This window comes from Podarcis pityusensis (assembly GCF_964106645.2).
Source record: "Podarcis pityusensis genome assembly, chromosome: 8".
NCBI lineage: Eukaryota > Metazoa > Chordata > Lepidosauria > Squamata > Lacertidae > Podarcis > Podarcis pityusensis.
Genome location: NC_138033.1, coordinates 65,029,731 through 65,054,471, shown reverse-complemented (window position 1 = coordinate 65,054,471; position 24,741 = coordinate 65,029,731). Strand labels below are relative to the sequence as shown.

The following is a 24,741-nucleotide window of genomic DNA, read 5'->3' as shown; positions in this document are numbered from 1 at the left end:
GGGAGAAGAGTCGGTGGAAGAAGATTGGAAGAAATTTAAGGACTATCCACAGAAATATTGTAAAATTAATGAATGTTAGAATGATGTTGGATAGAAATTAAGTGGTTTTCAGCTGTAATACTATAAGGGAATATGAAAAATGGATTATTAATAGGTAAAAATTTAACGTTACAATATTTTAAGATTAAAGATTAGGATAAACAAAGAGGGTAAGGATTTGCTGAACCAACAAACTGAATTGGAATACAAAAAAGGGAGGCGTGAGGAGGTCCGGGAAATAAGCTAATGAAAAATAAGTAATGGAAAGATTGAGTTGTTTTTAGCCATTTTTATTTTTGTACTTTTTTCTTGTTTTGTTTTTGTTTTGTAACATTTAGAAAATCTTAATAAATATCTTTTAAAAAATATTATTATTTTTTTAAAATAATATTTATTAAAGTTTCACAAAGAAAGAATCACATTAATAAAAAAGAAAAATTTAAGAATAAAAAGAAAAATACACAATACAAAATACAAAAGGAAAAAAGAAAGAAGATTGGAAGAAATTTAAAGATTATTTACAGAAATATTGCAAAATTAATGAATGTTAGAGTGAGGTTGGATTGAAGTTAAGTGGCTTCTAGCGGTACAGGCTTTAAAGTTATAAATATATCAAGATTAAGGATTAGGATTAAAAAGGTTAAAAGAATGGAAAAATTGGTTTTTAATAGGTAAAAACTTAATGTTATAATATATTAAGATTAAGGATTGGGATTAAAAAGGAGGGAAAGAAATTGCTGGATTAACAAACTGAATTGGAATACAAAAGAGGGAGGTATGAGGAGGTCTGGGAAACAAGTAAATGTAAAAGAAGTCATGAAAAGACGGAATTGTTTTTAACTGTTTTTTCTTTTTACTAAAAAAATAATATATTATCTTCTTTTCCATTATATTATTTTATATCACAAGTATTAATCTAATCCTGCCAAAGTTTTTAATTGTTTGCAATGCTCTTTTAAATACATTATAAATTCCTCCCATTCTTGCTTAAATTTCTTCTCCTCTTGGTCTCTGAGTCTCCCGGTTAGCTTTGCCATTTTGGCACAGTGCATCATCTTCATCTGCCACTCTTCTCATGTTGGAACTTTGTTTTCCTTCCATTTCAGGGCACGTAAAACTCTCGCTGCTGTTGGTGCATACATAAAAAGTCTTTTCTGCTCCCTTGGAATTTCTGTGCCTAAAATGCCTAACAAAAAAGCTTCTGGTTTTTTTAGCAAATTTTATTTTAAACATCTTTTTCAACTCGTTATATATCATTTCCCAGAAAGCTTTTATTTCCTTCCACATCCACCACATATGGTAGAACAAGCCCTCTTTTTCTTTACATTTCCAACAAACATTGGAAGCAGTTCGCTTAGGTTCTTTCTTTATTGATTGGTCTTTTGACTTTAATAAAAAAAAATTACAAAAAGCAAACAACCCCGTGTGATAGGCTGAGAGGCAGTGACGGGTCCAAAGCCACCCAGTGATTCTCAAGGCTGAATGGACACTTGAACACAAGATTTTGCAACCTAGTCTGAGAAGCACAATGGACAGTTGCCTACATCAAAGTACCAGTATCATTTTGATGTCAACAATGATCGCCGGCGGGAGGGAATTTGGCAGCAGGAAGAAGGAGGGCATGGCCAAGTTCACAAGGGACGCAGGTGACATAAGGAAGCAGCATGTACATCAGGTTCATTTCATTTGAGGAGGAGGCGGACTCAAGGTTCCTGGTGAAGACTTCATTTATTTATCCATCTATTGCATTTATATCCCTTCCTTTTACTTCAAGGATCTCGAGGTGATGTACATGCTTCTCCCCCTCCCTGTTTTGTCCTCACAACAACCTTCTGAGGTAGGTTAGGCTGAGAGGCAGTGATTGGCCCATGTTCACCCTGATATCTCCCATATTGATACGCTACGATACGATAATATTTATTGTCATTGTCCCATACAGAACAATGAAATTGAAAAAATCTACATCAGACATTCAAAAACCAACAAGCCTGCTATCCCAGCTATCCCAGCCTGGTTAAAACCCTAAAAACTCTGATACCCCATAATTAAATACAATATACTCCCACAGAGACTACCTTACACTGCGTTTAAAACCAAAATCACATTCAGATAAAAACGGTTTCTCAGGCGGCTAGTCCTAGTCTTTATAACCCTGTACCTTCTTCCAGAAGGCAGAAGCTGAAAGAGATAATTTCTGGGGTGCGTACTATCCTGCACTATCTCTGCAGCTTTCTTATGACACCTGGAAGCATAGATTTGATCCAAGGTGTACCCAATTATTCTCTCCGCAGTCTTTACAACCCTGGACAGCATTGTTTTTCCCCTGACCTCCCAGGTCCTAGTCTGAAACTCTAACCACTACACCACACTGGCTCACTTCACAGGGAAGGTGGCTTCTGGGGAGGAGATTGAAGGAAGAGGTGGAGAGAACCTTGACACTGTAACAATGGTTGCTCTGCCCCCTAGCCCCCCATTGCCCTATGAGAGGGAGCAAGCCAAACTCGTTGGCAGCCATGCCCAAATCCAAGTGGGGAGTGGGAGCTCTCCAGCCTGGTCCCTGCAGGAGCTGAAGCATTAGGCTGAGGGAACCAGAGGATTTTTTTTTTAAAGGAGGGCTGGCTAAGGCAAAGGCCTTGCCAAAGCTCTACCCCAGGCATAGGCAAACTCGGCCCTTCAGATGTTTGGGGACTACGGTTTCCATCATGCCTGACCACTGGTCCTGTTAGCTAGGGATGATGGGAGTTGTAGTCCCAAAACATCTGGAGGGCCAAGTTTGCCTATGCCTGCTCTACCCCAACGGCCCCTTCCTTCCGGTGACTTTGGGAGGCTGAGTGCAGGGTGTGCAGGCACCAGAGGGGTCTGCTTCAAGTTCACGAGTCCTTTGCTAGGCCTGCCCAGTGACCCTCCTCTGTTCTATCACCTGTCACCATCTCAGTTTCCTGTCCTCACAGACAAAGGGCAGACAGAGAGAGAGAGGAGTGGGGAAGCAAAGGAGGCGTTGGGATCACAAGCGATAAATGCAGGAAGGCAAACCCTTCCTTTGTATGCCCAGAAATGCCTGATATTTGGAGACCCAGCAGGATCTTCTCGATATACTTACGCGTTTTGTCTCCCTACAAAGGGAGGAGGGAGGAGAGGCCTTTGAGGCAATCCCATTACTTTGCTCAGCCCCTTCAGGCACCACAAACAAATATCTGCCCGTCATCTCGCAAGCTTTTGTACAGAAAATCACATGGGGTGACTTCTTCTAAAATGCTATTATCTGGCTTGAAAGCAAGAGATAAAAGGGGGTCAGAGCAGCAAAATTATATTTGCTTAAACTCTCTCTCAATCTCTCTCACTCTCAAAGCATCTCCCTTTAACTGGGTTCTTGTCCCTTCCAGAAATTTGTTCTTTTAAAAAACATACTCATATTTTTTTAAAAAAAACCTTCTTTGGTTTCACAAGTATCTAAAATTAATTACTCCATTTCCACGCCCCCTGCAGGTACGTTCATTAATGAGCCCCCCTCTACAAGGAACTTGGAAACACTCAGAACTCAGAGAGCCTCTTGGAAACGTCCTTCCTTCTTAAGCTGCTTGCGTACCTCCTCCAAACAGTGACAGTTTTATATGGATTTTAAAAGAAGCCCTGTAAGCAAACCGCAATGGATTGCAACCTGATCCTCTGACCTTTTGCTCCCTCGCTTGGGCTGACAATTACAGCCTCGCTTGCTGACCACAGCACTTCTGCAATCAGGTTAACCTACCTGCAGAGGATAGTGTGGGTGCTGCTCACTTTATAGATCCCCTGACCCCAGGAAACAACGCAAAACAAGTGGAAACCAGAATATCCCAATAGGAGGCTAAGTAAAACCTCCCAAATTAATTTTTCATGGAGATATCTGCTGAACGTTGGGAGAAAACTCTGGCAGCAAATTCCTCTCTCTTTCCCAACTTCCAATCTTCCCAGTTTCCTCCCCTTGGAACATGCACACCTAAAATTCTGCCCAGCTGCAGTGGCCCTTTCCAGAATCTGAAAGGCATGACTAACCCTGACCCCCACCCCTTGGGAGATGAGGAGCCACAGCCAGCCATCTCTTCAGTCTTTCAAAGCACGCAAGAGCGTTTGATTTATTCATTTGCTTTGCCGCACTCGGGAGCAAGCAGCCGATCTCCGAGCCCTGCCAGCGTGATGGCGTCGTTTCTTGAAAAGCAGAACCGTTTTAACGAGAATCTCCCCCGTTTCAGGCCAGGCCTAATTCCAGAATCTATTTTAAGGTGCCTTGGATGCCCGAGCCAGGATTTATTCCCTGTCCGTGCCTGTCAGAGGCGTGACAGGCTGGCTAATGAACTCTGCATGCCAATAGCTGCCTAGCAGCCGCCTGCCCTCACCTGCTCACCCACACAGAGGCATCCTCTGCCCAGCACCAACTGCTCAGCTCATCCATGTCACCAGCCTGACAGCCGCCTCCTGCCCTCCATCAGTAGTCAGGGTGAGCTTGTAGCTTGGCTGTGCAGAAGCCCCAGTCTGGGCTCGTTGCAAACTCACCAGGAAGGTCGTTTTGGTGCCTTCTGGAAGTGCTGCCACTCTCCAGATATAACATGGCACATTCAAACCTCTCCTTCACATTATATTCCGAGAGCACAAGGACTGCCCTGCTGCATCAAAACAAAAGTCTGCCTTGTCCTTTCTGGACGAGAGGAGGTGAGGAGTCAACGGTTAAGTGTTTCTGCTATGTGGAAACATGAGGCCTGTTTGCACTTCAGTGATGTAAAAGCTGAATGCTCAATAATTTACAGAAAAAAACCTTAAATCAGCTTTCTGGGGAAACAAACAATGCTAAAACATTTGGGGATTTTTAATTTGTGAGGGGTGGGGAGGCAGCTAACGGAGGAAATGATGGAGTTGTATAAAAGTTATGCACAATTTGGAGAAAGTGGAGAGATAAGGACAGAAAAATATGGCTTGGGACCATCCAAGAAAACAGATTGGTGGGAAATTCCAGACAGACAGATGGAAGCAGTGGAGGCTGTTGCCCATTGGGACTAGTGTGGCAAAATCAGTAAGAAGTCTACAGATATTTTTTATCTTTAAAAATTCTGAGTTTTGAGACTGTGCTAATGTTGGCACCACTTACTGTGTGCTTGCTTTTTCACCCCTGATAATATCTGATCAACTTCCATACATTTCTAAACAGTTATTACAAAGGTAAAATCTGCTCTCTAAGGAACCTTACAGGACTATCTTATACATGCCTACTCAGAAGTAAGCTCCCAGGTAACCGTTTATAGGAATGCAGCCTTAAGGAAGGGGTGGGTGGATAAAGGAGCACAAAAGAACCCCCACCTCCAATTCTTGTTTTAACAATCCTCAACAGAACGCAGCATTTGACTCCATGAAAACAGCACAATTTCATAAGTCATTTACTCGAGATCCGAGGTGGAGTCAATTTACCATGCACAATGTCTCAAAATAGCATTAGAATGCAATTTAAGTGCTGCCAAAAATGAGAGAGGCTAATCTTTGGTGTACAAGAACTCAATAAAAAATCACATTGCCTTTAGTTTGATTTTGTTTCCCACTGAGCTGTGCTGTTGTCAGACTTCGGCTCTTGCGGCGAGGATAACTCATGGAAAGCATCAAAGATTCGGGTGGGATGGGACCAAGCGGTGCCTGAGCTGCAACGGCGGCGGCAGCGGCGAGGGGGCGGAAACAGAGGAAGAATGAGTGAAGCATCCACAGTTCAGAACTGAGGAGTTTGGTTTATGAACTTGAGCTGTACATGTGAAAGGAGTGCTGTGAGCCACCCTAAGCACCTCAGAGGATTTGCAGGACAAATGTTTAGCAAGCATATACACCTAGCAAGCTAAGAGGTGCACCTGCAGATGTGAAGGAATAAAAACCAGGGTCATTTTAAGGACTTCTGGGTGTAGGGGAACTCACATTAAACTGACCTACAGCTCATCTGGTCAGTTCAGTTGTCCCAGAGAACCTGTTTTAGACAGCTATCAAATTGATCCCAATATCCAAGTGCAGCAGCCTACAAAAGAAACCCAGGAACACAGATGAAGAAGAAGAGTTTGGATTTGATATCCCGCTTTATCACAACCCGAAGGAGTCTCAAAGCGGCTAACATTCTCCTTTCCCTTCCTCCCCCACAACAAACACTCTGTGAGGTGAGTGAGGCTGAGAAACTACAGAGAAGTGTGACTAGCCCAAGGTCACCCAGCAGCTGCATGTGGAGGAGCGGAGAGGCGAACCCGGTTCCCCAGATTACGAGTCCACCGCTCTTAACCACTACACCACACTGGCTCCTTCTTGCTGTCTTGCCAATGTAGTCAAATGTAAGCATCTCAACTCTCCCATCTCATTCATCTCCCATCTCAGTCATTGCACCGAGCAGAACTCAGCTCAAACACATCAGACCTTTCTGTGAGCAAAGGGCTCCCAAATCTGCCTGGGCATCATCATGAGATGAGATCTAGGGATGTATGCATGTGTGCCAATAACATATATCAAACCACGGAACTTTCTCCTGTTATGGGCCGATAAAGGTGGAACAAACTAAGGACACCTCGATAAAGCCTTCTGGTGTGTGTGTGTGTGTGTGTGTGTGTGTGTATGTTGGAGGGGGGATAGTTGGGGAATCACAATTGCTTTGAAGAAATGTAAGAATAACCAATGGCCCAGCATCCTGTTCTTGCAGTCACCAACCAGATCCCAGGACCCAGGCACAAGAACACTTCCCCCACCAGTGGTTTCTAGCAATTGGCATTCAGAAGCATGACTGCCAACTTGTCACTTGTCCCAACCAGGCCAAATCTGCCTCCCTCCCCCGGTTCTTGCTGGCAATTCTCATGCTGTGCTGCTATTTTGTGTGGCGCTGGCTGAGCCAGAGGTGAATGGCAGCAAAGCTGCAGCGATAAAATGACAGGCCTCTCTCAGCCTCTTGAGTCTGGTGTAAAAGTGCAAACAATACCTTGGTTCCACACAGAGCCAGGAGCATTAAATCTGCTTTTTGGTCCCCTCACCCCCCAACCCAGCACGAATCACCCCTGTTCAGTACTCTCTTTTTTATGGGATTTTGATAATAAACCCCTAGCAATTAGCAACCCGGGCACATCCCAGGGCAGACTGGAAAATACATCTGATGGTTTATTTAAGCAGAGATGTGAGTTCCTGGCTGGCTCACTGGCTTCGTTTTGCACTTATGTCAGTTTTTTTGTATGCCCAGGGAAGGAACCTTTATGGGTTTTGTCCCTCTGTGTGTGTGTCCCCAAGACAAAAGTGGCAGAAACTTCTGCAAAAATGAAGTTAGGTTCGAAATTTCATTTCTGCACTGTGCAGTCCATAGAGGCAGGCCTTGATATATTACAACTTCCCATAAATTTTATACACACATACATACACACACACCCCTTTTGGTGAAATGCGTTCCGTATTCTTAAGAGCGGCTCATTTGGAAAACCCACATTCACTCTTCCTGAGCCAGAACATCAACAGAAGGTCAATTCAACCTTTGGATGCTATCCCTGGTTTTTACTCATCCTATAGGTCGGAGGCAGTGATGCTTCTGAATGCCAGTTGCTGGAAACTGCAGGGGCTCGGGACAGGGTTCCTGCTCTTGGGTCCTGCCAATTGGGGGCATCTGGTCAGCCACTTTGAGAACAGAATGATGGACTAAATGGACCCCCTTTGGGCTGATCCTGCTGCACTGATCTTATGCTCACATGTACGGGCACAGTGTCTTTTTTCAAGAAAAAAAGGTGCCGGAACTCTCCATGAAGTTGCTCCAGTAAGTCACCGGGCAACTCAGGGCAGCCCTGAACAGATGCCGGTTTGACAACAGCCGCGTTCTCCACAAGCAGAGGTGCTAAAAACTATGGTGAAGCTGTTTCCCTAGCTGGACTAGGGGTCACCCCTGGTTCTGGTGCAGGTCAAATGAATGCACCCCTGTCTCCCTTGCTCTCTTAGATTCAGGCAGATGGCTAAGGCAGCTCGGAAGGGCCCTTGCGCAAATGTGTGTGTGCACAATGGTAGAGGCCTTGCTGGAAAGCTTAAAGCCCGCTGCCGCAACATGGGAGATGGATTGAATAAAAGGAAATACGAATTAGGCCTGTCCTGTAGCTTGACCAATCATGGCTAGGAGCTAGGTGGAGTCACAGATCTAAGGAAAGTGCAGACTCAGCACTTGAAATGTTTGTTTTAGGCTTCTCAGACACATGTAAAGGCAAGAAGTGGGTGGAGAGACGACCGGCCCACAATGGCGCCTACATGAGAGGTGCCGGAACTGAGCTTTGATGCACTCCAGCTGGAAAAAAAGCATGCGCCATCCTGCAATAATCCTGCTACTTTGGGAAGAGACATGTACCCTGAAAAGGGAGCAGGATGCTGTTAGTCCTTCTCAGGCACCTCATCTGCAATATGGTGTGGGATGACAATGACAGTGTGGTGTAGTGGTTAAGAGTGGTGGACTCGTAATCTGGTGAACCGGGTTCGATTCCCTGCTCCTCCACATGCAGCTGCTAGGTGACCTTGGGCTAGTCACACTTCTCTGAAGTCTCTCAGCCTCACTCTCCTCACAGAGTGTTTGTTGTGGGGAAAGAAGGGAAAGGAGATTGTTAGCAGCTTTGAGACTCCTTCGCGTAGTGATAAAGCTGGATATCAAATCCAAACTCTTCTTCTTCTACTGAGGCAATTCCTGTACGTACTGGATTGCCACAAGGACTACGGAGTGCTTTAAACCCTTGAATGCATCACACAAGTGTTGTTCCCTGCATGGCTTCCATCGGCAGGAGGGGACAATAACTGCTTTCAAGGTTCCTCAACATGAAGTTCTCCTTGCAAGCACAAAACCGGAGGGGTATGGATCTTTCTCATTGAGGTGCTGGGCTTGTTTGTTTGCTAGAAGAGGGAGCTTAAAAGGGGGAACCTGGGACTCACCACCTGTGTGTGTGTTTTGGGAAGAAAAGCCCATTCTACTACCTCAGCAACCCCTTTCCAACCTCACTCTGCCAGGGTTGCCTAGTGGTTAGGCTGCTGGACCTGGGAGACCAGCTTGCTGGGTGCTCTCAGTCGCCCTTGGCTTAACCTACCTCACAGGATTGTTGTGAGGATAAAATGGGGAAGAGGAGAATTATGTCCGCCACCTTGAGCTCTTTAGATGAAAGATGGGCATATAAAGGCTGTTGTTTTTGTTCTGCTACCCTCGTGAACCAGCCCCATTCTCCCCCCCACCCATGGATAGCAACTGACCTCTCTGGCTCTCAAAGGAAGCCCCTCCTAGACCCTTGCACAGAGGAAAGGAGCACACAATAGAGCCCCCTCTTCCCCGCACCCGCTTGAAGCGAGCAAATGAGAACAAGGTTTCCGGCGGCAGCAAATGAGCATGTTGGAACGAACAAGAGGAGCTGTCTCAGCAGGTGACACTCAACGCCCATCACAAGCAGCAGCTGAGACAGTTGCCTGCCACTCCACACTGCCGCAACTCCCTCCTGCTATCAAGACACGCAGGGCCTGGCACGCCTGAGGCAGAGGCCGGGATGATCAAAAGAGGAGCTGACAAAGACCAGACCAGCAGCCGCTGAACTCTTGCAAAGCGGCTGCTGGAGCTTTCCTCTCGCACCTTCCTGACAGCTGCCTCAGAGCAGGTTGCCAATTGGACTGGACAGGTGGGGTCAGGCCAGCTCCGGATGGGCTGACCCTCCCTCTGAAGAGGCAGGTGTGCAGCCTGAGTGGGGGGGGGGGGGACGGCACTTCTAGATCCACTACTGTTGCAGGAGGAATAGGAAGCCTCAGTGGGAAGAAGAGCCTTCCACCAGCTTTGATTGGGTGCCCCAGCCATGGCTGTCTGGAGGCTAGAGTACTGCAATGCATTATACGTGGGGCTGCCTTTGAAGATAGTTCAGAAATGGCGGTTGGTGCAGAATTCAGCAGTCAGACTGCTAACTGGGATGAGAAAATTTGAGCGGGCAGCATTGATACTGGCATGTCTGCACTGGTTACTGGATAGTTTCTGGACTCCGTTTTAAGTGGTGGTCTTGACATATAAAGCCTAAGGATCCCAACGCGTCTCCTCGTCAAAACCAACCTGGATCCTGCCTTGATCAGTTGAAGCCCTTCTCCAAGTGTCCCCTGAGGGAGGCACAGGGGGCGGCAACAGGAGACAGGGCCTTTTCAGTGGTGGCTCCCTTCTTGTGCAACCCTCTCCCCAGGGAAGAACACCAGACACTACCTTCCTCTATCTTTAGGCAGCAGGCAAGAACAAGCCAGGCTTTGGGAGCTTAATTTGGATACTAATTTGATATTGTGCTCATGCTTTTAGTGGAGTAAGCAGGATTCATCCTTTTATATAATGAAGACAACAACAACAACAACGCACAAGTAGCTGCCACTCTTTCTATGTCCATTCCATTGCCTCAGAGTGCCTTTATCAGGCAGATTCCTCCACAAGATGAACGGAAAATGTTATACAACTTGAGAAAGCAGAAATGTGAGTACTCAGAGGCATGTTGCTGGTGGGCACTTTGGGGATGCCGTGCCAGACAAAATGGACCTTTGTCAGATCCAGCAATGAATTAACGCTTAGGAATAGGAAGAGTTCCCCTTAGAGATGCTTGAGGAAGTCAATATATCTCTGCTATTATCATTAATTAATTTAATTTGTCATCAGCTTTATTTTGCCCAAGGCAACCCAAAACAACTTATTTTGTATCAAACCGACTACGCTGATTAGAATGCAGTCATCACCTGCCTTGGTTTAGTACCAATGAGAAAGTTGCATGGAAAGGGAGCAGATTCATTCTCACAAGCATACCTGCTCTTTTTGTCCTTTCATTCTGAATTCAGGTTCCAGTTTGGGGCTGGGGGACAGTTCCATATCTCCTATCTGTGGGCCTGGAGGTCACAGACAGAGAGGGAAGGTCCAGGTTCGCAAAACCAAGCCTGCCTCCTTTCATCTACCCCTGGCCTCAGCTGCAGAGAGGAGGTCAGGCACTGGGTCATCCTAATAGGGCTCTCTGCCCCTCTATCTCTCACCACTGCAGTGGACAGAGGGCCAGATTCAAACCAACTCAGGAGCAGGAGAAGGTAAGGGGCCACAAAGATCCACTTCTCCTCCTTCTCCTCCTCTCCCCATGAGAAACACCAAGTTTTGCTCAGTCTCTGGAAATGCCGCACTGGATTCTGTTGTCGCATCTTGCTTTCCAGGCCGCTTTGCTTGTGGCGTAGCCACGTACGAGGGGAAGAGAGGTGAGCGCTTGTTTGGTCTGACAAATAAAGACAGCAAGCAAAGCAGCCGGCTTAGTGCTTCTGATCGCAAAGCAATTCTTTCGCAAGGCTGACGGGACACAACCCTGGCAGCACAAAGCCCTGAGCATCACGAAGGATTAGTCAACTGACAAGCTCCGGATAATAAGTCTAATTAATAATTTCCATCTCTAAGGACTCCGCATCTCATTCAGCTTCCGTTTGTCTCTTCCCTTTATCTCTGGGCTTAACAGCCGCGGTCCTCTAAACTATGACGGGAGACTGGAGATTGGAAAGGAAGACCGGAGGAATCGATGGAGGCGTGGCTGGCCTCAGATAAAGCACGTGGGGCACGTGGGGCACGTGGAACGCCCCGCCACCGCCTCCTTCCAGCACATGGGAATCACATGTCTGGGACGCCTGCTCAAAAACGGGGAGAGATTGCAGGTCCGTGTTAGAAAGTTTGCTTGGCATGCAAAATGCCTCAGATCTGGTCCCCCTACATCTGTCCAGTGCCATCTCCAAGCAGGACTTGGAGAGAACCCTGAGTCTGCAGTCCTAGAGAGTCACAGGCAATATGGAGTGAAATGGAGCAATGGTAAAGCAGTACTGAATGGTCCCCATTCAGAGGCACAGGTGAGGAGTGCAGTGGAGATCCCCCATGCATGTGGGCTCTTATTCTCCACTGTGGTCTCCACCGTGCATCACTGGCAACATTGGGTGGCAGCATTCCTGGGGGAAAGGGTGCAAGAAGCTAGTGGGCACTGAACCAGACAGCCAGTGTGGTGTAGTGGTTAAGAGCAGTGGACTCGTAATCTGGTGATCCGGGTTCGATTCCCTGCTCCTCCACATGCAGCTGCTGGGTGACCTTGGGCTAGTCACACTTCTTTGAAGTCTCTCAGCCTCACTCTCCTCACAGAGTGTTTGTTGTCGGGGAGGAAGGGAAAGGAGATTGTTAGCTGCTTTGAGACTCCTTAAAGGTAAAGGGACCCCTGACCATTAGGTCCAGTCGTGGGCGACTCTGGGGTTGCGGTGCTCATCTCGCTTTATTGGCCGAGGGAGCCGGCGTACAGCTTCCAGGTCATGACTAAGCAAACCAGAGCAGCACATGGAAACGCTGTTTACCTTCCCGCCAGAGCAGTACCTATTTATCTACTTGCACTTTGATGTGCTTTCGAACTGCTAGGTTGGCAGGAGCAGGGACCGAGCAACGGGAGCTCACCCCATCGCAGGGATTCGAACCGCCGACCTTCTGATTGGCAAGTCCTAGGCTCTATGGTTTAACCCACAGCGCCACCCGTGTTGAGACTCCTTAGAGCAGTGATAAAGCGGGATATCAAATCCAAACTCCTCCTCCTCCTCCTCCTCTTCTTCCAGAAGGAGCTGGTGGTCCTGTGTGCTTTCTTTTCTGCTGCTTTGGAGGGCCACTGACATTAGAAGCAGCTACCTTCCGACCTGCTCAAATGGGTGCTCAAATGGGTGCTCACATGCCACAAGGGAACCCATGATGTCAGAAGTATTCCTGATTTTATTCATCTCTCGGTCAGGCAGAGTCCTGCGTGCATCCAACAGCTTGTCTGTTCTCTCACACCAACAGAAACGGTGAAAACCTCACAAATCTTGCTTAACACTTTGCAAAATGCTCTCTCTCTCGTCTGCCTTCTGCGCTGAACCCCAGCTGTGGGGTCTTTTCTTTCTATAGCATTATGATGCCATCAAAGCACAGAGAACAGGAAAATAAAACCCACTGCAAATTGGGCAACCTGAGTGGGCTGCCTGCCTACAGAGCAGGTAAATAAAGGGGAAATGATGAAGAGAAAATGGCAACATTTCCACTAGAGGGGATGTTGCACTGGTACACCTTTCAGGTATCACAATAGATTTATCTACCATAATTATGTACACAGATCTGTCTGTCTGTCTACCTATCTTAGTGCTGATCCAAAAATAGGCACCAAGTATGCTGCTCCATTTTGCAGGCAGAGAATTTGGGGTCCAAAATGCAAAACAAATATTTTTTTGGGGGGAAGGGGAGGAATGATGTGCAAAAATCTGCCAAGATTTAAAGAGGGTGTGTCCATTTGAGGTGTGTGAGTGCCACAGATTATTCTTTTTAAAACCCTTTCCTGCCACCAACTCTGTGTCATTCTAAGGCAATGGAGGAGTGGGTCATAGCAGCTTTGGCTCTGCAAATGTTGTGGGACTTCAGCTCTAGCCAGCATGACCAATGGTCAGGGATAATGGGAGATGGAGTCCAGCAATACCTGGGAGACCACGGGTTCCCTATCCCTGTTCTAAGGATGGAAGAGAATGGTGGGTGCCATAAATGGATTCCTTACCCCCAGAGTTACATCACATCCATGATAGGGTGCAGTCAACAGGATGCCCTCCAGATCTTCCTGAACTATAGCTCCCACCACTGTGGTCCATTGGCCATGCTGGTATCATTAGTAGCTCCTTGACAGAGAGGAGGCAAATGAGCTTGAGGAGATGGTGTTGTTTGATGAGCTCCTGAGCCAGTTCACTGCTTGAGAGAATCTGGGCAATGCAAGGCTTGATCCACACTGATCATGGCATTACTAGTCTGCTAGTGGTGGCTATGCACAGGGGGGTCTCACTGTAGTTTGCAGCTGGTTGGAAACCTGGGCTAGCAAGTGCCTGGGTATCCTGACCCCAAAACCCAATGCATCCAGAACCTCCAAGCTCCTGAGATGTTGGCCCCAAACTCTGGACGCAACAGGTGACAAGCCAGGTTAGCAAAGATGCCTTCTGAACACCAATAAGCAGATCAAGGCTGGTGCTGTTGCCATCCTGGGCTCCTTCAGGTGGAAGGGCGGGGTGTAACTTGGAGTTGCCTGACTCATGCAAAAGCTTCCAGAGCAGGTCACGAGCCCCGTAGATGGTAAGGAGTTTAACACAAAAGATCTTCACAAGCCACTGCAAAGCAGCTCATCTGTTGAAGGTGAGCAAAGAGTGGTACAGTGGTACCTCGGGTTACAGACGCTTCAGGTTACAGACTCCGCTAACCCAGAAATAGTACCTCGGGTTAAGAACTTTGCTTCAGGATGAGAACAGAAATTGTGTGGCGGCAGCAGGAGGCCCCATTAGCTAAAGTGATATCTCTGGTTAAGAACAGGTTCAGGTTAAGAACGGACCTCCAGAACGAATTAAGTTCTTAACTCGAGGTACCATTGTAACCTCCTTCACCCATCCAAGCTGGAAGAGAAACTTGGGAGGAAGATCTGGAAAACCGCTAAGCATCATGAGCTGGGCAAATGAGTCTCCTGCCCCGGGGAACAATGCAGGTCAGTACCATCATCACTCAGCATGTTCCTAGATCCCAAAACAAGTTCCTTAGCCAGGCGTTTGGGTTGACTGGTGTGCTGAGGGCACTTCCAGGGCAAACACGTCTCTGAGCCTTTCTTCACCCTCCCCCCTTTCTCTCATGCACACACACATGCACACACTTGCAGCTGCAAACCTTGTCGCCTTGAAAATAAAGGATCCCCAACACGGTCAAATCAAATAACAAACACGCTCTCAGCAACTGGGGAGGGCGCCTTGGTTCCCCCCCCCCCCAAGCCTAATCGGAATGAACATCCGGCAATTCATTTCCTCAGCCTGCCTGGCCCATGTTCTTGTCAAGGAAAAAGGTATTGCTGACCTCCCTTTGTTATGACTTTCCTTGTCACCTTATCGGCCCCGGCGCAGCAAGCAGGGGAGATAGTTTTGAAAAGACAAATAATTAAAGGGATGAAATGTGAAAGGGAACAAAAATCTACAGTTCAGCTCCATTTAAGATACTGTGAAGTCAACACTTACAGTCAAGGTGCCAATTTGAGACGCCTTTGCCACCTTGTTATGAAGCGATAATATGTAGCCTCTGGCTAAGTTCACAAGAGCTTTTAACAACCTCCTATACATCAGGCAGACATATATGATGGCGTGGGGGGGGGGGGGCAAAGGGGCTACTTACCAACCATGATTTCAAGGCGGACAGGGCGTGTTTGTGGAGATGGGTTAGAGTTATTGTAATGGGAGCTACCCAAGCGCACACACGTGCCTTTATTGTACATTTATGGGTAACAGAGGCAGGAGTTCACACTTAGGGCCTCTTTTATCACCCAGTAATGGTGCTTCTCTCCCAAGGGAGTGGTAAATTAACACATGCCATCCACAGCATGAATTTACACCCCTTTATATAAAAGTAACCTAACACCCCAGCCTCTGGAGGACCAGCTATCTCCGAATGCCTTCGGGCAAAGAAAACATTGTTATGCCTCCCGGCACCATAGTGAGGGGAGGACTCTCCGTGCACAGTTCAAATAAGCATGCTTATCCCTTCCTTCTCCAAGGAGCTCAGAGTGGCTGCTATGAAACGCAAAGCCCCCTCCTGCCACAGGTTTACCTTCACAACAACCCTGTGAGGAGCGTTGGGGTGAGAAACACCTGCAGCACCATGGACTGCCTACTCCCTGCCTCAGCTACTTGCCTGCCAACCAGATGCCTGCACGGTCAAGGAATGAATGGGACAGCGAGAGTTTTTTTGGGTGCTGTGTGTGATGATTTACTGCAAACAAAAGACTTACCAGCTTTTTTTAAAGAAGGGAGAGCCTTACAAAGTTCACACCGAAACATAATAACATAATAATGCTTGCCTTAACTCGCTTGTGGAAACAATTCAGAGGTTATTAAGAAGAAAAACGATAACAACAAGAAGATCGAAAGATGGGACTTGTGAATCCAAAAGCAGCAGAAATATGAGATGATCGGACCCTTACTGAACTCGAAGCATGGTATAATTTGGAATAACTAATGTGTCATGATTGAATTGTTAAATGGAAAACTTAATAAAAAATTATTTAGAGTTTTTTGGGGTGCTAACTATGAACCCCAGTTTTATGTACCGTATCTACCACTCAGTTTGTTTGTTTGTGTGTGTGTGTTGCAAAACACGGGGTCTGCGCTGCAAAACCCTGAAAAAAAGAACAGCAGAACTTTGCCACCAGTTTGGAAGGAGTCCCAAATGAAGCGGAAGAAGATTGCTCTCAAAACATACAGGGAAATTTTGCAGCAACTCCTTGAGCAACTTCCAGAGGACCAGACGTGCTGGTCTGTTGCCACAAAAGCAGCAGCGACTTGTTAAAGACTAACAGATTTATTGTGGCAGAAACGTTTCGTGGACTGGAGCCAGCTTTGTTGGAGGTGTGAAACGCTACCCTCCGCCAGCGAGCGCACACAGAGTTGTACCCAGTAGTCGTTCTGCTCAGAGTAAACCTTTCGACGGGTCTTCTTTGAGGAGGTCTGACACCGGATGCAACTCGAGACGCACACAGGAAATTGGATATGAAGCAAAAGAGGGACAGGAGGCCTGTGACATTTCAGCATGAAGCTCAAACGCACCCAAGATGAACACGGTGCCCCTTCATGACAGCAGAAACTGGCCACCAACCAGGGCGGCTTTAAAAAAAGGATTAGACAGAAAGTTTATGGAGTGTAAGGCTACCCATGACTACTAGCCAGGATGGCTAAGCTCTGCCTCTGTAGTCAGAGGCAGTGATGCTTCTGAACACCAGTGTGTAGAGGCTGCTGGAGGGGAGAGAGCTGTTGTGCATGGATCCTGCCCACAGGCTTACCATAGGCATCTGGGCAGCCACTGTGAGAACTGGACTAGATGGGCCCCCTTTGGCCTGTTCCAACATTTCTCCAATGAAAATAGGGATGTCCTATTCCATCATCATCATATTATTATCATCCCACCCATCTGACTGGGTTACCACTCTGGGCAGCTTCCAACACCTATAAAAACATAATGAAACATTAAACATTAAAACACTTCCCTATACAGGGCTGCCTTCAGATGTCTTCTAATCAGGTTGTATAGCTACTTATCTCCTTGGCTTGGGGGTCGCCTAACTGCATACCCTCCAACACATTTCTGATGAAAATAGGGACGTCCTAAGGAAAAGGGGGACATTCCGGGATCAAATAAGAAATCGGGATGGCTTCTGTAAGTCCAGGACTGTCCCTGGAAAACAGGGACACTTGGAGGGTCTGCTATTTTCTTATATACTGCTTTATTTACCATGCTAATTTAAAAGCTCTCATGGGAAAGGAAACCAAGGTCTTGATTGAGTCCTAAATGAACAGAGCCTAACACTGATTTTTTATTTATTTTTTAGAACATAACACTGATGAATTCTAAATAAATCTGCCCCCTTCTTTTTGAGCCAGCACCTATAGGTTGTTATCTGACTAAATCCTACTCAGAATTGACCCATTGAAATCAACAGATGTTAGCCAGGTCCATTCGTTTCCATGGGCCTACTCTGAGTAGGACCAACATTGGCTTCAACCCTATGCTATGCTATAGAAGTAATGTGTGGTTTGAGTTTAAGACTGGAGACCAGAGCCTGCCAAGATCCCACAAATCTGCTCTTGCAGTTGGGGGAAAAATCAGCATCACAACGGTGAACTCGACAGCAGGATGATGCTTGGCAAATGGCAGCCAGCCCTGCGATCTCACAACAGCCAGATGTGTTTGAGCCTCCCAAGCTACTAATTCTCAACAGCAGAAGGGAAACACTCCATTCTGCCATTCAGCTGGGCCAAAACTGACAGCAAAGCCAACTCGCATTCCTGGCAGTATTAATCGCTGTAAATACAGGCCTGTTTTCCATTGCTAGAAGTCTGGTGCTGTCTAAACACACACAAACTTGTGTTTCTCTCTACACACAGAGACAAGTCCTTCACTTTGTCAAACAAGTCTCTTAGCGCAGAAGCCTTTCCAAGGATTTGAAAAGGAACTGGCACAGATTGCATCCGAAGGAAAGACATTCCCTTTGCTGGTGAGGAGTGCGAGTCCTTCTAGAAAGCAGGGCTATTACTAAAATTTATTCCGCAGCCTGCAGTGGATCTCTTGGCACTACAGAATATGTGGAAGTACAAGAGGCAGCCTCATTACAAGATGCTTCCTTCCAGCCTACCTACCAAGGTATAAATTAGGAGTGGTTCAAATCTCAGAGGTAAAGGCCAAGAAGCAATCTTCTCTGCTGGAAGAGTTGCAACCCAACGGCCAAGTGTTTTACCCTCCTAGCTAGACCCTGACCCCTTCCTCATCTCGAAGAGAGAAAGTGAACACCCTAGCCCAGGAAAAAAGTCACCTGCGGATTCTCTCTCTCCGGGCTCAACTGCCTTTTATTAATTGTTATTCTGTTCATCGCCAGTAGACATGGCACTTCCCAGAGAAAAGATAAAGAGGTCTGAGCTCCACAGAGCAAACCCTTTAAACATGGGCAAGAAAGGGGGACTGAGAGAGGGAAGGGAGGAAGGAGGGAAGGAAGGAAGGAAGGAAGGAAGGAAGGAAGGAAGGAAGGAAGGAAGGATCTCTTCCCAAGCATCCAAGAATGCTAAGAGTCTACACAGATTTTCACTAAGGGATGCTGGCTGGGTCTGCCTGCCAACTATCCATCCATCCATCCATCCATCCATCCATCCATCCATCCTTTCTTTTCCCAAGAAGCCTGAGGTTGAGCACAACAATCAAAAGCATAAAATCATCAAGTTATTTAAAAAACAAAAAACTGAACAATAAAGAGGCCAGAGAGAGAGAGAGATTAAAACAACTCGTATCTGTAGAAAGGTCAATTGGTTAGAACATGGTGCTGATAATGCCAAGGTTGCAGGTTCAATTCCTATATAGGACAGCTGTGCATTCCTGCACTGCAGGGGGTTGGACTAGATGACCCTCAGAACACCTTCCAACTCTATAATGCTATGATTCTGTGAAATCACTTTGCAGCAGTACAACTGCCCACAAATACCTGCTAGTTCTGGGTCATTGGATTTCCACCTCAAAAGAATTACCATATTTTTTGCTCTATAAGACCCACTTTTCCCCTCCTAAAAAGTAAGGGGAAATGTGTGTGCGTCTTATGGAGCGAATGCAGGCTGCGCAGCTATCCCAGAAGCCAGAACAGCAAGAGGGATTGCTGCTTTCACTGTGCAGTGATCCCTCTTGCTGTTCTGGCTTTTGAGATTCAGAATTTTTTTTTTCTTGTTTTCCTCCTCCAAAAACTAGGTGCGTCTTGTGGTCTGGTGCGTCTTATAGAGTGAAAAATACGGTAACTTGTGCCTCCCCTTCTAAAGCCATTATCTTCGGGGCCATTGCCACACTTTGTGGCAGCAACAGTTCTCCTCAATGTGAACCACAGATCTGGAGGTGAGGTAGCACAATTATGTTTTTTCAAGTGTCTGTTGATGGAGGAAACTATTTAATGCCTATATTCTACCCAGAGCATGGAAGGTGTTATCAAGAAACATTGCCCTGATGAGGTAACTCGCAAGGTTGGAGCAGAACATGCAGGGAGGAATCCACACCCCATGCGAAGGAGAACTTCTAAGTTTTCCATTCCCCACCTAAAGACATCTAAGTCCAGAACCAGATGATCAATGTTTGCTGATCAGATGCCTGGCTCTTTCTCTCTCTCTCTTCCACGGGGGTTGGGAAAGTCAACCAATTCAGGCATTTTGTTTATCACCATTTGTCCTTTGAAAAGGCAAATCGTAGGGCTTAAAACATTAATCCGGAATGATTAATTGATTGTCTCATTAATACAGATTAAGCTGGGGATTCTTAAATAGCCGTTTAATTGGTGCTCATCTTTTGTCAAAGAGGGTCCTGTTCTGATGGCATTGTTGAGCGCAATCTTTTGATTCCAACAGTAGGGCGCTTAGGATGGCTCGAGAAACAAGGAATGGCTTCTTTTGTTGTTTTGCTCAGGGGAAAACTACAATCTCCCTTAGCTTCTGATTTCAAATGTGATACCTTCTCACTTTAGTGACGTGTTTTTATACAATGCTTTCGGAAACTTATGGGTGGCATTCACCTGATGGGCCCTGTCAGTAAGAGCCCCTGCACATGGACTTTGGCTTACAAAATGAGGCATCCCCCCCATCCCGCTGAATTGTCTTGGAGGGGTATCAAGGGAACCCCCAAAACAGCGCTGGTTGGGAGTGGAGAAGGGATTGGTTCATTTGGCAAGCTGAAAAGCCTGTAGAAAGGAAATGAACATCTGTAGTAGCTCAGTGTTGAATCTCAACCTTTATAGATCCTTCTTTTTGTATGCATTTTTAACATGGAGAGGCTTGCTTTGCAAACAATGGAGGAGAGCAGTTTCCAAAAGAGAAGCGGGTGTTCTGGTCCGTGCATAGCTTCAGGAATTGCAGATGAGGGAGATCTATATAAAAGCCAGGGCCCAACCCTACCTCACACTGATGGAGTGAGCCAATCTGATGTTTTGATGTGCTGTAAACCGCTTTGAGATGTTTTGCTTAAAAATATATAAAGCAATCTAGAAAGGAAATGAACAACAGCAGCAACAGTAATAGTAACAACAACAACACAACTCTATCATCCTCAGCGCCTTTGGAGCAAGACAGATGCCTGGTCTGACCCTCTCTCCAAGGGTGAACTGACATAAACTATCTGTCTACCAGCATTAAAAGTAAGTAGTTTCACAGAAGAGAGCCTTTGTGGGGCAGAAGCTGGAGGTAGTGTTGAGAGCAGGCACAGCACCCCCCCCCACACACATCAATGGAGAAATGAATGTTGAGTTGCTTACAGGTCATCAAAGGTAAAAACAGGCTTGAGAATAGCTCTGGCTTTAGAGAGCAAAAGGAACAGCAACGCAAAAGAGGCACATGAATTTTTAAAGCTATTTTCTAATTTTAACAAGCTGTTGCCATGAACTAGGAACCCAGTTCTGGACAGAGAGTCGAACTGCCACTGCGTGTATAAATAGTTTGGCTGGCATCGCTCTTGCGTTGAAGGGGGGGGGGGGGAGAAACACACCAAAAAAAAAGTCCTTAGGGAGCCTAAACGCAAATTTGCAAACTTGAAAGAAGCTCAGGTCAGGACACCAAAAGCTGCGTGCAAACTCCACATGCAGGCTCACAGAGCTGTTTTTCAGCACTGAAGTCTGTTTGCCCTCTTCGGGTGGGTGGCTTTGCGGACAGGCTGAATGTAGGTGGCGTTCCCCTGGATGGAGTGCCAACTGACCAGTAGCAACACTTGGCACCGCACCCAGGGGAAAGTTAAATACTCAGCCTGCAGGGCCTTTTGGCCTCTTGCTCTCCATGCCGGTTGCCCTGCTCTCCACCAAACTGCAAGATGATTTTCAGGTGGGGAACCAGCCTTTGAGAGTGGAGGCTGACATCCACGGGGATACCAAATTTCCAGTTTCAAAAAGTCAAAGTGGCACAGAACACCATGTTTGGAATGACATATGGCCAGGAGCTGCCCGAGAATCACTTACACAGCCCTGACCCCAAATCCCTCCCTTGTCATGCTCTGATATAGAGGTATCAGCAAGGACTCTGGTCATGGATGCTTCATTTGGCACTGCGAAGGCTTTCCATCTTCCTTATCCCAGCTTTCACCCTTGACGCGGAATGGATGCCTCATGCAGGTATCTGAAAGGGGATTAGCCATCTCTGCCCACTGCCTCCCCATCCCCACACTTTCTCTTTGCAAAGCTGTCTGACCTTGGGGAGGTGATCGAAGGATGCCCATTTCCGCCAGGAAGGTGCTCAAATGAATCACGCGCTTGCACTTCAGCACAACAAAGTCACAACCCGTCCTTGGGGCTGATTAAGGCAATTTAGTTTCGTGAGGCAAGAGCTGCTCATGGACGAGCTCACACCAGAAAAAGGGGCTTTTGGTCGGCTCGCCCAAATCTCCATCAATTCTCCAGGCAGAGGAGAGATTCATTGAGGAGCTGATTATTCCCACCAAGGAAAAGATCCATGGAACAGAGTCATGAGACAGGAGTGAGGAAAGAGCTAGAGACCCCTTCAAACGGCCATTTTTAGCTGAAGCCAAAGCAATGACACTACAACCATAATGTACAGTGGTACCTTGGGTTAAGAACTTAATTCATTATGGAGGTCCGTTCTTAATGTGAAACTGTTCTTAACCTGAGGTACCAGTTTAGCTAATGGGGCCTGCCGCTTCCGCCGCGCCATCGCCGCACGATTTCTGTTCTCATGCTGAAGCAAAGTTCTTAACCCAATGTACTATTTCTGGGTTAGCGGAGTCTGTAACCTGAAGTGTCTGTAACCTGAGGCACCACTGTACCTCAGTTTAAGAAAAGCCCTATTTAAGAACTATTCGGTTTACGGACTCCGCAAAACCGGAAGTAGTGTCCTGGTTTATGAACTTTACCTCGGTCTAAGAACAGAATCCGAATGGTGGAAGGGCACTAGCAGCCTCATTAGGGAAAGCGCACCTCAGTTTAAGAACGGTTTCAGTTTAAGAACAGACTAAGTTCAAGAACAGATTAAGTTCATAAACCGAGGTACCACTGTATTTACTTTACTTTACTTATTTCCTTTATATCCCGCCTTTTTCTCCAAGGAACTCATCACGCTTGTCAAGCACTCTGAAGGAAGTTGCATGCATGCCTTTATCAATCTTAACAACGCTGCCAGGAAATGATCCTCATTTTGCAATTGTGAGAGGAGGGCTGAAGCTGGCTAAGCAGCGGCTTCCTTAAGGCCAGCTGGACTCTGATGTCAATAAAACAAACTAAATTAAAAAACCCTGCCTGTGGAAAACCAGGTGTCAGAGAGAAGAAGGCTACTCTAACATTCTCCCAGGTTTTGATAGCTGGATATCTCATTTGGTTAGAGTGTGGTACCGATAACGCCAAGGTTGCAGGATCGATCCCTCATATCGGGCAGCTGCATATTCCTGCCTAGATGGGATCCTCAGGGTCCCATCTAACTCTATGATTCTATGATATCCTAGCTTTCTGTGCTGAGATAATATATGTTTGCAGCAGAACATTCAGTCTTGTGAGCCTTCCGTCTTCAAAGTGGTACAGTCCCGGACAGTTTTCCTACCTCATCCTGGCTATACCCAGTTAGTTGGTAGAGTCTGATACTGACCAGCTCAGCAGCCCCTCTCCCTGATGCAGACAGGGGGCACCCAAGGGCCAAGAGTTCCTTCATGCTGGGAGGAGTGCAGGCTGTAGCCTCTGTACCTTGGACCAGTGGTTGAGCTCTGTCCTCCTCACCCCCACTCACTCCATCAGGAGGCAGATCCCCAGCCCCACAGCAGTGACCAGAGGAGAACCAGGCACAAAGCAGGATTTAAACCCTGCCGTGCTGCTAGTGACATAAACTGGCACGCAACAGAATCTGCAAGGGTGTATAACTGGAATAACTGAGCTGGTTTCTGGATTTTCCGAGCCCAACAGTGAGTTGAGCTGCCTGCCCCTTCTTGCCACCCTTCAACCACCTCACACTCCCTTAAATTGTGACTTCTGCTTGGCTACACATTCCTGGCTCTTTCACAACCCCAGAGCTCCTTTTGACAACATCTCAAGCCTCAGAATGCCCAAGGGTTTCTGCTTGCCCGCCCCCCCCCCCCCGCAACTCCCAGGTCAGAAAGAAATAGCTGATCAGAGCAAAATGCTCCAGGTTCAATGGCCTCCCTTCTCAATTTTCTTTCTTAAATAAGCTTTTCCAGTAGCTGGGCTGGGGAAGGTCTTTGCTGGGCACATGCCTGCTGATCTAGACAGTGCCTAGGCAGACCAAAGGCCTGATTGCTGAGGTACGAAGTCTGGTCTCTGGTCTCCCAAGGTTCCTCAGAAGAGAAGGCCAAGACTCAACTCAACAGATAATTAATTGGCTTAGGATTTTATATAAGTTAGGTGATGAATTAATATGTTTAATTTCAAAATGAAAAGATTTAAGGATGTTAATGTTCAAGTTAAATTTTATAAGAACTGTGATTTGGAAAACCGTTAAAAGGATATGCATTGAAATTCAACCAAGGGGAAGCAAGGAAGTCACTTAACAATGTTAATAAGTGCAATTTTTAATAAGGTTATGATTTATGTTTGTTTGTTTATAATTTTGTGAAAATTAATAAAAAATTTTGGGAAAAAACCCCAAAAAACTCAACTCAACTTAAGTTCACTCAGGGAGGCAGTGAGAAGAAAATGGACCCTGGATTTCAGAGCTTTGGAAAAAGTCTTCTGTTCTTATGTCAGCCAAAAACGGAAATGCTATCACTCTTAAACGCTGACACGTTTATTTCTCCATTGATTATAGCAGAGGGGGAAATGAACATTCTGTCTGGCCTGATTGCCCTTTGGACTACTCTGGAAGATGAAAGGAGAGCACATAAGGAGGAAGTGGCAAAGAGCGCTGTCCTCTCCCCAACCCATTTTGCAGCCCTATGCTGGATCTTCTCCCTGTCATCCGCCAGTTTCCTCTGATTGACACAGAATTTCACACAACCGTTAGAAGCCAGTAGATCCCACTGATGGTCAAGGGACAGAAGGGTGGGACCATGAAGCCCATTTTCTCAGGATTACGTCCTTTTAAAAATAAAAATAAATAAATCAAACTAAACACTGAGCCGCAAACCTTAACCTGCATCTCATGTGGAAATAATGTTCAAGT

General features: G+C 46.5%; 1 protein-coding gene and 1 long non-coding RNA gene across 4 annotated transcripts in view; one reads left to right on the top strand and one right to left on the bottom strand.

Moving 5' to 3' along the window:
- The window catches only part of CAMTA1 (calmodulin binding transcription activator 1), a 713,455-nt gene that overhangs the window by 187,774 nt on the left and 500,940 nt on the right, over window positions 1-24,741 (bottom strand). The window lies entirely within an intron of this gene.
- Window positions 17,811-24,632, top strand: LOC308483398. The gene is made up of 3 exons (XR_013989656.1): window positions 17,811-18,262; window positions 20,691-20,774; window positions 24,388-24,632. It is a non-coding gene; the product is annotated as an uncharacterized lncRNA (long non-coding RNA).